This window comes from Podarcis gaigeae (assembly GCF_964106915.1).
Source record: "Podarcis gaigeae genome assembly, chromosome: 3".
NCBI classification, from domain to species: Eukaryota; Metazoa; Chordata; class Lepidosauria; order Squamata; family Lacertidae; genus Podarcis; species Podarcis gaigeae.
In genome coordinates this window covers 6175087-6191380 of record NC_139680.1, presented here as the reverse complement: position 1 = coordinate 6191380, position 16294 = coordinate 6175087, and the positions used below count along the sequence as shown (strand labels likewise).

General features: G+C 44.5%; 1 protein-coding gene across 2 annotated transcripts in view; it reads right to left on the bottom strand.

The window, feature by feature from the left end:
- SLC1A4 (solute carrier family 1 member 4) overlaps nucleotides 1-16294 on the bottom strand; it is a 308345-nt gene that overhangs the window by 33729 nt on the left and 258322 nt on the right. Inside the window, exon 10 of one of the 2 annotated variants that reach the window (XM_083730413.1) lies at nucleotides 14189-14383. The exons of the other annotated variant lie outside the window; for it this stretch is intronic. The gene's annotated coding sequence lies outside the window, so the exon portion shown is untranslated. Of the gene's footprint in view, nucleotides 1-14188; nucleotides 14384-16294 lie in introns of those variants that run through there. 2 annotated transcript variants of the gene reach the window in all.

Below are 16294 nucleotides of genomic sequence, written 5' to 3'. Positions count from 1 at the left end.
AAAAAAACAAAGTTAGGCTGAATACATTATAGTGGACAGTCTTCCCCAACCTAGTGCCCCCCAGAGGTTGTTCAACTGCAACTCCCATTGCAGTGGTGTCCAAACTTTTTCAAAGAGGGCCAGATTTGATGAAGTGAAGGGCCATGAGGGCCGACCAAAGTTGTTGAACTTTTTCCTTTCTTCTTTCTTTAGGATTGTTGAGCTTTTTTTAGGATTGAAGTTTTTTATCTTTTTTTAGGGTTGAACATGTTGAGCTGTTTTTTAGGATTGAGGATTTTTTTTAGGATTTCGCCCCAGGAAAGATGCTGAGAAAGATGGAGGGCACAAGGAGAAGGGGACAACAGAGGACAAGATGGCTGGACAGTGTTATCGAAGCTACCAGAGTGAGTTTGACCCAACTGTGGGAGGCAGTGGAAGACAGGAGTGCCTGGCGTGCTCTGGTCAATGGGGTCACGAAGAGTCGGACATGACTAAACGACTAAAGAACAACAACAACTGCAGACGGAAGCAGTATGTGGGCGGAAATCAGCAAAATGTCTCAGAAAGCCATGTGGGCAGTGCCAGCCCAAAAAAATAGCCAAAACTTTGGGCAAAAGTAAAAAAAAGAAAAAGAAAAAGCTCAACAACCTTGCCAAAAAAACCCAACAACTTTTGAGCTCAGATTTTCACTTTTTGAAAGATGGCAACCCTTGTTGTTTAGTTGTGTCCGACTCTTCATGACCCCATGGACCAGAGCACGCCAGGCACTCCTGTCTTCCACTGCCTCCCGCAGTTTGGTCATACTCATGTTGGTAGCTTCGAGAACACGGTCCAACCATCTCGCCCTTTGTCGTCCCCTTCTCCTTGTGCCCTCCATCTTTCCCAACATCAGGGTCTTTTCCAGGGAGTCTTCTCTTCTCATGAGGTGGCCAAAGTCTTGGAGCCTCAGCTTCATGATCTGTCCTTCCAGTGAGCACTCAGAGCTGATTTCCTTCAGAATGGATAGGGTTGATCTTCTTGCAGTCCATGGGACTCTCAAGAGTCTCCTCCAGCATCATATTGGCAACCCTACCTGCCCCCAAATTATATTTTTTGTGTGACTAGAATTTGCCTTAGAATATAGTAAAGTTTCTGTACACATCTACTGTTATGTTTACACTAAGGGTTAATGGAGCATCTTCACAAAATGGCCGCTCCAAAACCTCAAAGTTGCTGCCTCTAATCCATGTTGACAGCCAGAACCATTTTCTGAGCCGGTTGCAAGTGGGAAGGCAGGTGGATGAGGTCTGAGGCAGTGTCCCAATCACCATAATGATCCAGTCACCATAATGATCCAAGGCAGAGGGGTTTTGTGGGTTGGCCAAGCTGGATTTAGAAATGGTAGCGCCACCCCCATCCCATTGACAAAGACTGAGAATAAAATAGAAGCAACACGTTGAAGCTAACATGTCTGGCTCTTCAGACATTCCTCAGCATCCAATGACATATGACAGCCACACATTAACATCAATGTTTCAGCCCCCAACAAGTACAATGGCAAATCTGCCCATGAAGTACAAAATGGTGGGGTGGCTGTTGTTCTTCTGTAAAGTTAGAGCAAAGCCAAACCTGTTTTGACCTAGATTCTTTGAAGGAATGTAAGCAAGCAAAGCCGACAGGGTTCAGAGATAAAAACAAAACAATAACAACAATGGAAAGGCTAAATGCTGCTAAGAGATTAGCTAATGACAATAAGAGGCTGGTTGCTGCCTGCAGAAACCTGAAAGGAAAGTGGAGGGTTCCAAACATTGGAAGCCATTGCTATGACAACCAGGCAAGCTTCTCATGAAGATATTTACAAAAGAAAAGGTATTGCAAAGCCAGGATTAATACACACATGTGTAACAAGAGGGACGCGGGTGGCACTGTGGTCTAAACCACAGAGCCTAGGGCTTGCCGATCAGAAGGTCGGCAGTTCGAATCCCCACGATGGGCTGAGCTCCCGTTGCTCGGTCCCTGCTCCTGCCAACCTAGCAGTTTGAAAGCATGAAGTGCAAGTAGATAAATAGGTACCACTCCAGCGGAAAGATAAACAGCGTTTCTGTGCACTGCTCTGGTTTCACCAGAAGTGGCTTAGTCATGCTGGCCACATGACCCGGAAAAACTGTCTGTGGACAAACGTCGGCTCCCTCGGCCAGTAAAGCAAGATGAGCACCGCAACCCCAGAGTCGTTCGCGACTGGACTTAACTGTCAGGGTCCTTTACCTTTATGTAAAGAGAAAGCAAGTGATACATTCATGTGAAAGCAACACAATGCCTTTACCATGACTCCAACAGCATTCTGAAACACAATAACTGGTCTTTCATAGTATGCATTTAATTCAGTTCCATGCATGCTTACTTGCAATTAAACCCTACTGAACTAAATGAGGTTTTCTCCCAACCAAGTAAAGGCCATTCCACACCATAGGAGCCGAGGTCCCTTTGCCCCCCTAATAAAATATTTGAGCAGGCCGGGCCTCCCCAAAGTTGATAGGCAATGCCATTCAAACTGTGTATGTGCACCACATCATGTGATCGACAAATACACGTGCATGCCTTGTATGCATCAAAACAGACTTGGAAAACCTTTTACATTTCAGATTAAGCTCACATCCACAAGGATTCAGTTTTAAGATGTTTTCTCCAGAGTGGTTGCTGTGGCTGAGATGGAAGGGAGATTACTGTACCATTGTTTAACAAAAACCAACAATATAAAGCAAGACTTGAAAGTTGCCATACTTCAGCAAAACAAAAGCTGCTGAGTTGGAGTCCATGTGCAGATTGGAAAATATCAGCTTTGGACTGAATCAAGACTGGGAGTGGAAAGCTCGCTACAGAAATACTGTAAGTATCCTTCCCTATTCATCATTGCTTTGCCAGTTCATTATGGGTTGGGAGAGAGTCACACCCACTCTGATTGCATCCTTTATCTTTTTCAGTGGACTTGATTCGGCAAGGTAATGGGACAGGGCTATCTCTTGCACTGTGAGCTTCCTGGTCCCAGTTTATAATGAAAAGCAACATGGCACACAGACAGACACCTCTGTCAGCTGAAGATTACACTTGGTGCATCTGACAAAGTGTGATGCACCTCACAGAGCTGTCTCTCTCACACACACAAATCTTGTGGTGTGTGTGTGTAGTAATTAGATTTGCTACCCCACCCTAACCATGAAGTCCTGGTGAGGCTTGCAACAATTTAAATATATAGTATTAAAAGCAGTTACAACATATTACAATCAAGAGAGCAGGGTGGGTTTGAATGAGACATTTCAGGTGTCAAAGGCCAAGAGAAAAAAGTGTGTCTTCAGCATGTGATGAAAACTACACAATGAATGTCCCAGAGGGAATGCGAAAACTGAGGGGCTGCCACAGAGAATGCCCCCCTGCAAACTACAGGTGAAATGTGCAGGTATTAATACCTGAGAATCTCTACAGGAAAGGAGGATTCCTCCACCCCGATTTTGGGGGCCCAAGTAGTTTAAGGCTTTAAACCTTAATGAGCACTTTGAATTGCTCCCAGAAACAAATTGACAACCATTGCAGTGGAAGGCTACAGGCCTGCACTTTTTGAGGGAGTGCAGCTCCATGCACAACAGGCTGCCTCCTCACCCTCTGGACCCAGGAACTCAGAACAAATAACATCTCTTCTTTTCAGGATTCAGCTTCAATTTATGGGGCCATATCCAGGCCTTTTTCAACTCCAATCTAGCACCTCAACCACCTTTCCTGATTCAGACTGAAGACAGAGCACAGTGTCAACTGTATTTTGCTAACACCTGGCTCCAAATCTCCTAATGACAGCTCCCAGCAGTTTCAGGTGAATGTAATAATAATAATAATAATAATAATAATAATAATAAATTTATGCCCACCCATCTGGCTGGGTTTTGCCAGCCATTCTGGGTGGCTTCCAACAAAATATTAAAATACAGTAGTCTATTAAACATTAAAAGCTTCCCTAAACACAGCTGCCTTCAAATGTCCATTCCACTGTCAAACAGCTCTTACAGTCAGAAAGTTCTTCCTGATGTTTAGTCAGAATCTTCTTTCATGTAACTTGAAGCCATTGGTTTTGGGTCCTACCCTCCCATTTTCTCTTACAAAAAAAGGGGGTTTTGACCATTATTTGAAGCCTGTGCCATGCCAGAACTCTGGCTTTCCAAGAAGTTTTGGGGGGCCGTGCAAGCAGCTCAGCCTCCCATCCCGCCAAAGCCACCGCCCTGGGCCATGTGCCCTCTGGAGGCCCTCTGCGTCCTCCTCCAGAGGTGCCCAATGGTCCTGCTGTGGGTAGGGGCAGAGGAAGGGGTTGCAGATGGGTGGTGGAGGTGGTCCCTTGCCCATTGCTTCCTCTTCTTGGCTGGCATGTCCCGGGACGTGAGCGTTTGTTGCCCTAGTTCTGCTCTCAGCCAGTTCCTGGCTGTTTTCTGGGAGTCGGCCAAGCCTAGGGAAGCAGTCAAGGTGGGCTGGGAGCTCATGGCTGAGACAGCGAGGAACAAGGGGAGCAGGGACAGCGGTGGCTGGAGGAAGAAAGGCCCAGTGGAGCCTCAGAAGTTACCATGCAATGATTACACCATGAAAGGTCATCGTCCAATTTTGGGAGTTAAAAAACAGGGTGTGACGATTACGCGGTGACAACGATTATGCAGTGAAATACGGTATGTTTTACAAGAAAAATCCTTCTCGCACCAAGAAGAGAAGAGTTTGGATTTGATATCCCACTTTATCACTACCCTAAGGACGCAGGTGGCGCTGTGGGTTAAAGCACAGAGCCTAGGGCTTGCTGATCAGAAGGTCAGTGGTTCAAATCCCCAAGAAGGGGTGAGCTCCCGTTGTTCGGTCCCTGCTCCCGCCAACCTAGCAGTCCAAAAGCACAAAGTACAAGTAGATAAATAGGAAGTGCTCCAGCGGGAAGGTAAACGGCGTTTCCATGCACTGCTCTGGTTTGCCAGAAGCGGCTTAGTCATGCTGGCCACATGACCCGGAAGCTGTACGCAGGCTCCATCGGCCAATAAACCGAGATGAGCACTGCAACCCCAGAGTCGTCCGCGACTAGACCTAATGGTCAGGGATCCCTTTACCTTTAAGGAGTCTCAAAGCGGCTCACAATCTCCTTTCCCTTCCTCCCCCACAACAGACACCCTGTGAAGTGGGTGGGGCTGAGAGACTTCAGAGAGAAGTGTGACTAGCCCAAGGTCACCCAGCAGCTGCATGTGGAGGAGTGGTGAAGCGAACCCAGTTCACCAGATTACAAGTCTACCGTTCTTAACCACTACACCACACTGGCTCTCAACCCAAACAATGGTGACCTACTACAGATGTCATGACAAATCTTTTTAATATATAAAAAAAGCTTTATTAATTTTGCAAAAAGCAATCAACAAAAACAATCCAAGATCAATACAAATTACAAAAAGAAAAAGAAAAAAATTAAGTCCATACATCACTGATTCCACTACGACTTCCTGTCACCCCAATTCGTTCCCTGGGTTACATTATCAACTGCACACTTTCCATTGTCTCTTATAAATTATCTCAAATTGGATGTCATGACAGCTCTTGGCAAATTACCTTATCTGGTGATCATGGGAGTGCCTGCATTTAACCTATGTTGACTATTGGATCAAGCAAAATCTGTTTTAAAAACTTGTCGCGTTTTCACTAACTGCAATACACTGCATTGAAAAAGCTGTGAACACTATATAGTTGCAGCATAAACTTTCCTCTAGAAGGAGAGGAACTCGTGTATCATGCCAAACATGACTAAGCAGAACCGGCTCCCTTGAAGTAATGCAGCAATGGCTGATCCGGTACAAATCAATAATTAGAGATAAAGCGGTGTGCTTCACTTTATTACATCCTGTTAGCAATACTCCTAAGGACGTGATCTTGTGACACTCAGAATAGCATCACAGCTTCAGTGCTATTCAAAGTTTCTGGGGAACAAACCCCATGGAAATCAGTGAAATGTACTTCTGACTAAGCACTCATGGGATTGCACCGTCAGAGATCAGTGAACAATTTCTCCTACTCCCCACATTGCTCCCACCCACCTCTGTGGAAGATTTCATCCCTTAAAGTTGTTATGTCGAAATATATTAGATTAAGAGTTGGATCCCTCACAACACACTCTCTTGCCTAGGACTTGCCGATCAGAAGGTCGGCAGTTCAAATCCCTGCGACGGCGTGAGCTCCCATTGCTTGGTCCCAGCTCCTGCCAACCTAGCAGTTTGAAAGCATGTCAAAGTGCAAGCACAGTGGTACCTCAGGTTAAGTACTTAATTCATTCCGGAGGTCCGTACTTAACCTGAAACTGTTCTTAACCTGAAGCACCACTTTAGCTAATGGGGCCTCCTGCTGCTGCCGCGCTGCCGGAGCACGATTTCTGTTCTCATCCTGAAGCAAAGTTCTTAACCTGAAGCACTATTTCTGGGTTAGCGGAGTCTGTAACCTGAAGCGTATGTAACCTGAAGTGTATGTAACCCGAGGTACCACTGTAGATAAAATAGGTACCGCTCCGGCGGGAAGGTAAACAGTGTTTTCGTGCACTGCGCTGGTTCGCCAGAATTGGCTTAGTCCTGCTGGCCACATGACCCGGAAGCTGTACGCCGACTCCCTCGGCCAATAAAGCGAGATGAGCGCCGCAACCCCAGAGTTGGCCACGACTGGGCCTAACAGTCAGGGGTCCCTTTACCCCTTTACCTTACTTTTAGTGCTGTTGCTTTTAACAGTTGACTGTTTCTCCTTAAAACACAAAAATGTCAAGAGATTTACAAAATGGAGAATCAGTCATCATCTCAGAGTCTTTCCCTGCAGTGCTCTATTTGCCACAAACCTGATCCTATGGCAAGAGAGAAGCATCCTGGTGCCTCCAGATGTTATGGACTAGGACCTGGGAGAGCAGGGTTCAAATCCCCGCTCGGCCACTTGATCATATGCCACCCACCTGACTGGGTTGACTCAGCTCATAAGGTGACCTTGGGTCCTTCGCTCACTCTCAGTCTATCTTACCTCAGAGAGCTGAGACGGGAGAGGACCATGTATGCCAGCTTGAGCTCCTTGGGAGAAAAGGTGTGATATCAAGGCAACTGAGAAACAAACAAACAAATCTCATCATTCCCAGCTGATAGGAGACATCAACTGAAGGACATTGTCCTCCTTCGTCCAGATGGAAACATGCAAATGGGGACAGACATAGCCCTGCTTTAAGTCGTTTACATACTGTCTTCTCTTGTATACAGTATTAGTTACTACAAACAGGGCTGGATTTAGGTTTGATGAGGCCCTAAGCTACTGAAGGTAAAAGTAAGGGGACCCCTGACCATTAGGTCCAGTTGTGACCGACTCTGGGGTTGCAGTGCTCATCTCGCTTTATTGGCCAAGGGAGCCATGTGGCCAGCATGACTAAGCCGCTTCTGGCGAAACCAGAGCAGCGCACGGAAACACTGTTTACCTTCCCGCTGGAGCAGTACCTATTTATCTACTTGCACTTTGACGTGCTTTCGAACTGCTAGGTTGGCAGGAGCAGGGACCGAGCAACGGGAGCTCACCCCGTCGTGGGGATTCGAACCGCCGTCCTTCTGATCGGCAAGCCCTAGGCTCTGTGGTTTAACCCACAGCGCCACCCGTGTCCCACTGAAAGTAATGGGGCCCTTTATATGTCCAGCTGTCATTTGTCAACGACAAATTGTCGCTGTTTTTTGTCTTGAATATATGCTATACAGTGGTACTTCGGGTTACAGACGCTTCAGGTTACAGACTCCACTAACCCAGAAATAGGACCTCGGGTTAACTTTGCTTCAGGATGAGAACAGAAATTGTGTGGCGGCAGCGCAGTGGGAGCGGGAGGCCCCATTAGCTAAAGCGGTACCTCAGGTTAAGAATAGTTTCAGGTTAAGAACAGACCTCCAGAACGAATTAAGTTCTTAACCCAAGGTACCACTGCATGGTAATTTATGGATCTAATAGCCATTTGCCACTGTTACTGTATGTAGGTTTTATTTTATTTGTTTTTTATCTTATATTTTGGAAATGTACATCCAGTGGTTTTTTTCCCCTTTAAATTTTTTTGGGGCCCCCAAGAGAGTGGGGCCCTAAGCTATAGTTTTTTTAGCTTATATGTAAATCCAGCACTGACTACAAAGCTTGATGACTAAGCTCTTTAGCGACAAAACGTCGGATTACTTAAACGACGTCCGAGCCACTGAACCACTGGTATATCACAAGTGAACTCTTTATTACTGCGTTTGCTCTTGTTTAAGGTAAAACCTATTTGGGAAAGAAACTACTTTTGCCATTTTTATGGACGTTTATTTTTGTTTACAGATAGTTGCCTTGGTGATATTATCATGTTTCTTGACACAACTGCTGTTGTTCTTGTCAATACTGGGCTGGATGAGTGCAACAAACAGTTATGCATTTATTGCACTGTAAGTCAATTTTTTAAAAAAAAAAAAACTTTGGCCACAATTATATTTTGTTTCTCTCTGTCGATGCTTTGTAGCTGGCTTATTCTCATGCTGCTAAACTTGCATAAGGGCTAGAAAATGTTTTCCTGGTGGAGTGGAATGGTTAAGAGTGTGTACCTGGACTCACACGTACAAAGCCAGCACTCATGTATGTTCATATACACACTGTTGAGAGGTTTAGGATCTTTTGTCGGAGTTATGACATGTACTTGTTATGGATGTGTGTCAACCCTTAACCTTAGGCCCACAATAAGCTCTCCCACAAAGAAATAAATAAAGCTTGGTTTATTATATAACATATATAAAATACAAAGTGATATATATATATATAAATATATAAAATGTTAAGTTGTGGGTGAACATATCAGATGACACAGCGATTCTCGAAACAGCTCTTGTTTATTCAGAGGCCAGAACAGAACTGAACTGAGGAGCTCAGTCAGCCTGCTTATATAGAGCTCCAGTACAACGTTACTGTAGCAACTTTCTAAAACTTTCGATCCTTCATTTGCATAACCATCTACAATATCCCCCTGCTGGCCCAGGGTGAGAACTTCAGTACATAACATAAAATACTGTTTTAGATAGCAAAGTTTACAACACACCCACTCCCTTGATTAAAGAGTAAATATTTTAAAAGGCCTACAGAAACCGGGGCATAAACTAGAAGTGGAGAAAAGGGCGAGAAGGAAAATACATCTGTTCTTTAAGTGAAGCAGAAGGATGCTGAGCCCTGGGGAGTGCTGGGTTAAGCGCTGTCCTGTTGGAGTGAGAAGAGCCAACTAACCTTTGAATCTAATGCAGGGGTCAGCAAACTTTTCCAGCAGGGGGCCGGTCCACTGTCCCTCAGACCTGGGGGGGACAACTATATTGGGGGGGGGGGTGAACGAATTCCTATGCCCCACAAAAATACCCAGAGATGCATTTTAAATAAAAGCACACATTCTACAGTGGACGCTCGGGTTGCGAACATGATCTGTGCGGGAAGCACACTCACAACCCGCAGTGTTCGCAACCCGCAGCGCCATGTCTGCGCACGCGGAGGTCACAATTCGGCGCTTCTGCGCATGCGCAAACACCGAAACACAGAAGTAACCCGTTCTGGTACTTCTGGGTTCGGCACAGTGCGCAACCAGAAATCTCACAATCTGAAGCCTATGTAACCCGAGGTATGACTGTACTCATGTAAAAACACCAGGCAGGCCCCACAAATACCGTAACCCAGATATGCATTTTAAATAAAAGGACACATTCTACTCATGTAAAAACACGCTGATTCCCGGACTGTCTGTAGGCTGGCTTTAGAAGGCAATTGGGCTGGATTCGGCCCCCGGGCCTTAGTTTGCCTACCCAATGGGTTTTTTAAATGCCTTTTTGCCAAGGGGTTTCTATAACCCCCGTAGTTCTGGAATTTCCTGCCTAATCCTCACCTTGCCCACCTTAGTGAAAACTGGCTAAAACTGGCAATCTTGTTTGCTTAAAAAAAGGGTGAAAGGCTTTGATAATGAGCAATTATCTGAACCTAGGCATCTCTGTCTGCGATCTGCCTTCAAATCACCTTACCATTGTGGGGATGGATCTCGCTTAGAACTTGAGTACCATGTACTTGTGTTAATCTTCTGGTCAGAACACAGGATATTCCCGAATGCCTTTCAGCAAGGGGCTGGAATCTGGCTGGTTCCAGGGTCACCAAAGCTCATCATGAAGGATCTCAAATCATATGAGAGTTACGCCATGGTCTACAGAAATAAATCATATCATAAATGCAGATCAACGCACACTTCCTCGCAGAATCTTCTTGTAAGACTAATGATGCACATTGTGGACACAGTCTGGGCAGGGTTGCTCTCTCTCCCCCCCCCCCCATCCTTTTCAAAGCTTAAAAAGCCAACCAGATTTTCTAGACATCTTGTGAGGAGAGACAAAGACCTGGGCACACCAGTAAGAGCTGGAGTCACGTGTTGCTACTGCTATATTCAGGTATATTCCCTTCCCTCTCCCCCCCCCCCCTTTTGGGGCTACTCAAGCCTCACTGGCAATTATAGCTTCTGAAATGGGAGCCTTTCTAGGTAGAACTAGGTAGGGGTGTTTGTTTCATCAGAAAGGGTGTGGGATGAAGCACAACAGTAAATCGGGGGGGGGGGGGAGTAGGATGTGTTAAGTTGTGGGCGAACATATCAGACGACACAGCAATTCTTCAAACAGCTCTTGTTTATTCACAGGCCAGAACAGAACTGAGCTGAAGGGTTCAGCCAGCCTTATATAGAGCTCCACTACAACACAACAGTAACCACTTTCTGTAACTATCCAATCACTGAACATCACTTTCAATCCCTTATTTGCATATGTGGACCTGAGTGAAAACTATCTACAGTATCCCCCTGCTGGCCCAGGGTGAGAACTTCAGTACATAACAGGATAAATCGACTTCCTGACCTTTCCAGCAACCCAGGGACCACATTGTTAAGGTTCCAGTGGCAACTGGACTCATTCTTGCAGCTCTGTTTGCTTTGGCTTACAACTCTCATCAGCCCCAGGACAGCATGGCTGTCCTGGCTGGTGCTGATGCAAATTGCAAAACAAAATACCGTATTTTTCGCTCTATAACACGCACCCCGACCATAACACGCACGTAGTTTTTAGAGGAGGAAAATCTGTAGGCATGCCACCTGTAGGCATTCCCTCCATAACACGCACAGACATTTCCCCTTACTTTCTAGGCGGAAAAAAGTGAGTGTTATGGTGCAAAAAATACTGTAATTGGAAAGCACTAGGTTACCAAAGGCTGGGGAGTGTCAGAGCACAATCACCATCACTTTGCACTCTTAACAGCAAGCCCAGCTCATTTCAATGACCGTCATTTTAATTGCCTGAATAATAATAATAATAATAATAATAATAATAATAATAATAATAATATATTATTTATACCCAGCCCATCTGGCTGGGTTTTCCCAGCCACTCTGGGCGGCTTCCAACAAAATATTAAAACACAATAGTCTGTTAAACATTAAAAGCTCCCCTAAACAGGGCTGCCTTCAGATGTCTTCTAAAAATCTGGTAGTTGTTTTTCTCTTTGACATCAGGTGGGAGGGCGTTCCACAGGGCGGGAGCCACTACTGAGAAGGCCCTCTGCCTGGTTCCCTGTAACTTGGCTTCTCGCAGCGAGGGAACCCGCCAGAAGGCCCTCGGCGCTGGACCGCAGTGTCCGGGCAGAACTATGGGGGTGGAGACATTCCTTCAGGTATACAGGACCGAAGCTGTTTAGGGCTTTAAAGGTCAGCACCAACACTTTGAACTGTGCTCGGAAACGTACAAAGTCAGCCATGAGGTTTGGGACAGAAGAGAAATACGGAGCAATGCCTTCCAAAACAGGGCTTTCGTGATGGAACTATACCAGGGATCCACTGAACATATTAAGGAAATAATACAGGATCTCAAATCGGAAAAGTAATGATGACTTCTCATATCCTGAAGACACATGTGCTGGCTAAGCTGTTTATGCCTGGCAGTCACTGCCACCGAATTCCATGCAGCTACTCGCAGTTGGCACCGCTGTACATTCATGCGAGGTTTTGCAGAATTGCCCATTAAGTATTATAGGATAATAGGTATGCATGCTGCGCACTTAAAATACATAGCAATCATGACTTATTACCCTGCATGGGATTCTGTTTACAGCATGCCTTAGGGGAAGGCACTTTATATAAGCGGGCAATAAAATGACTTATGAAAACAACCACTAGGGAAAGAGATAAAAACAGTCTACAAACAGAGATGCCCCATGCTTCTGACTTAGCACTGGAGATGGTAAACGTAAACAGATTTAAAATATGTACAAGTTATTAGGAAGTTATTAGGGACATGGGTGGCGCTGTGGGTTAAACCACAGAGCCTAGGGCTTACTGATCAGAAGGTCGGCGGTTTGAATCCCCACGACGGGGTGAGTTCCTGTTGTTCGGTCCCTGCTTCTGCCAACCTAGCAGTTTGAAAGCACATCAAAGTGCAAGTAGATAAATAGCTACCGCTCCGGTGGGAAGGTAAACGGCGTTTCCGTGTGCTGCTCTGGTTCGCCAGAAGTTGCTTAGTCATGCTGGCCACATGACCCGGAAGCTGTATGCTGGCTCCCACAGCCAATAAAGCGAGATGAGCGCCGGATGAGCTATTTTAATCTAGGGGTGGGGAAAGAGTCCCATTCCCTTCCCATCAAAAGTGTGGTAAATGGGTCACATACAGTGGTTCCTTGCTTTGAGAACAGCTTAGTTTCTGAACTTGGAATAAGAACGCTGCAAACCCGGAAGTAGGCATTTTGGTTTGTGAACTTTGCCTTGGAAGCAGAACATGTTCCGCTTCCTGTTGAGCGTGTTCCATTTGTAAATTGAGTCTCCCGCTGCTAATCAGAGGCTTCCTGTTGAGTCTGGCGGCTGTTGAGTCCCAAGCACCCATGCAACACAGAGGGGACATTTGGAGCTTTTGTTTTTGCTCAAAAAATAATAATTGTGTTTTTGTGTGGCTTTTTCATTTTTGTGACTGTGACTTGTTCTTCGTTTTTGTGACTGTAGCTTGTTACTTTGTTTTTGTGACTGTGTGGAACCCAGTTCAGCTACTGGTTGACTGTGTGACTGCAGAAGTGGATAAAAGCCCCCCATCCAAATAATTACTATAATCAGTGCACATAAGAAAAAATAATAATTTTAATTTTTATCATCTACAATACTGTCTTATTTATTTTGTAGTACAGTACATAGATTATTGCCTTCATTTTATGGATTAATAGTCTTGTTAGATGGTAAAATTCATGTTAAGTTGCTGTTTTGGGGGTTGTTTTTCATCGTCTGGAACGGATTAATCCCTTTTCCATTACTTTCTGTGGGAAAGCACACCTTGGTTTAAGAACACTTTGTTTTCAGAACAGACTTCCGGAACGGATTAAGTTCGTAAACTGAGGTACCACTGTACACATTTTGACTTCTGTGCTGCATGTTGAGCAAGGTGTTCCCTTTCTTGTGTGCAGCAGGAAAACACCGTGAGCTCACCAATCATCAGCAACGTACTATGCTGCTTCAAAGGAGACGCAGGTGGCGCTGTGGGTTAAACCACAGAGCCTAGGACTTGCCGATCAGGTCGGCAGTTCGAATCCCCGTGACCTTGCTCCTGCCAACCTAGCAGTTCAAAAGCACATCAAAGTGCAAGTAGATAAATAGGTACCGCTCTGGTGGGAAGGTAAACACCGTTTCCGTGCGCTGCTCTGGTTTGCCAGAAGCGGCTTAGTCATGCTGGCCACATGACCCGGAAGCTGTACGCCGGTTGGAGGTCCAAAGGTTCCCCACACCTGGTCTATTGACCTTATTGATTGTGGAAGAAGACCCTACTAAAGACCAGGCCATAAACTGTGCGTGAAGGATATTAATATTTTTTGAACACTGTGTGAAGTTCACTGTAGGAATGATATATTTACTGCAGGGATGGCTAACCTGTGGTCTCCCAGTGATGCTAGACTACAACTCCCATCGTTCTTGACCACTGGCCATACTAAGCGGGACTGATGGGAGTTGATGTCTCCCATGTTATACTATTTTATTGATATGTCTCTAGGATTCTTTTTATGGATCAAATTTTTATGTGTGTGACCTTTGTTGTATATTTCATTGACTCTTTCACCCCGCCCCCCGCTTGTAAACTGCCTTGTGTACAGTGGTACCTCAGGTTACATACACTTCAGGTTACAGACTCCGCTAACCCAGAAATAGTGCTTCAGGTTAATAACTTTGCTTCAGGATGAGAACAGAAATCGTGCTCTGGTGGCGCGGCGGCAGCAGGAGGCCCCATTAGCTAAAGTGGTGCTTCAGATTAAGAACAGTTTCAGGTTAAGAACGGACCTCCAGAACAAATTAAGTACTTAACCTGAGGTACCACTGTATAGTGATATAGAAAGGTGAAATTAAAAGTGAAATGAAATGAACTGATGTCCAACAGTTTCTGCCTCAAACTCAGTCATTTGTACATCTTAGTCCATACTCTGACACTCCCCAATGTCTATGGCAAGAGTCTTTTGGAAGACTTTTTTAACTGGAAATGCAAAATTTATACTTGGGGGCCTTGGGGGCAAAAAGCGGGAGCTTTACTGTTGAGCTACAAGCACCAGAATACCTTACCAGAAGATGAAATGAGATGACATACATATTGAAGGCGTATAAACTGGTATGCTGAAAATCTGGTTATATTTCTTAACATAAGAGGAATCAGCAAAGGAATCAGTGGAGGAGCTAAACAGAAGTGCAAAAATGTAAGGTACTAAGGTTAATGCAGCTAAAAACGAGCTGCTTGCTTTGAAAATTGAGGGAAGGTCGACTGAAGATGGAAACTAGAGTATTAGATTGTGTAAAACAGTGAGGTATTGAAGAAAGGGTGTTGGATACTAATGATATGAATAAGCTGCATGCCAATATGAAATGTTTCTAACATGTGAAGTGTGAAATAGGGAAACTCTTGTTGATAGGTTTATTGTAGGTAGGGCGAGATTTTCCACATATATATTTTTCCATTTTATTTGACTGTGAAATATAACCAATGTATAATTGTGGGTTGAGTACCGTTTAAATAAAAACAAAAATGAATTTTTAAAAGAAACATTATGATCACAGCAGGCCAATTAATAATAATAACAATAATTTGTGTATTGCTTGGAGTGGAAGAAATGGCAAAGGCATCTCTTGGAAGATGGCATTAGCAGCCTGTCGAATAATTCTGCCTCCTCTCCTCCAGCACCTTTGGGCCCGATCCCATGAGGAAATCCTCCTGACTACCAAGCTAGCACTTCACATTTACCGTATTTTTCGCTCTATAAGACGCACCAGACCACAAGACGCACCTGGTTTTTGGAGGAGGAAAACAAGAAAAAAATTATTCTGAATCTCAGAAGCCAGAACAGCAAGAGGGATCGCTGTGCAGTGAAAGCAGCAATCCCTCTTGCTGTTCTGGCTTCTGGGATAGCTGCGCAGCCTGCATTTGCTCCATAAGACACACACACATTTCCCCTTACTTTTTAGGAGGGAAAAAGTGAGTCTTATAGAGCAAAAAATACGGTAATTCAAAAGGAGCGCCAAGTCTGCGTTGGGCTCAGCCCTGGAGTCTCCAAGATGCCCTGGCCTGGTTTCCTTGGCCACTATACATTTATAAAGAAACCAGAGGCCTTTCTTCTTGGAATAACAGGTTTGGAATTGCCCAAGAAAGATGTTAAATTATTTTTGTATGCCACAACTGCGGCTCGTATTCTGTTAGCTAAAAAGTGGAAAACCCAAGAATTACCAACAATAGAAGAATGGCAGATGAAGATGATGGATTTTTCAGAGCCAGCCGACCTAACCGGAAGAGTCCGCAACCAGGAGGAAGAGGAGTATCAGAGTGCATTAACTTTAATGATTACTTAAATATGTTAAGTTAAATTAACAGAAAACAGCTTGCAGATACTTAATTGGCTTAGGATTTTATTTATGTTGAGTGTCGAATCAATATGTTTATTTTCATAATGTGACGATCTAAGGATGTTCATGTTTAAGTTAAATTTTATAAGAACTGTGATTTGGAAAACCGTTAAAAGGACACGCAATGAAATTCAACCAAGATGAAGCGAGGAAGTCACTTAACAAACGTTAACAAGTATAATTTTCAATAAGGCTATGATTTATGTTTGTTTGTCTTGTGTGTTTGTTTCTTTGTTTATAATATTGTGAAAACTAATACAAAAATTTTGGGGGAAAATAAGTGTAATTTTCAACAAGGCTATGATTTATGTTTGTTTGTCTTATGTGTTTGTTTGTTTGTTT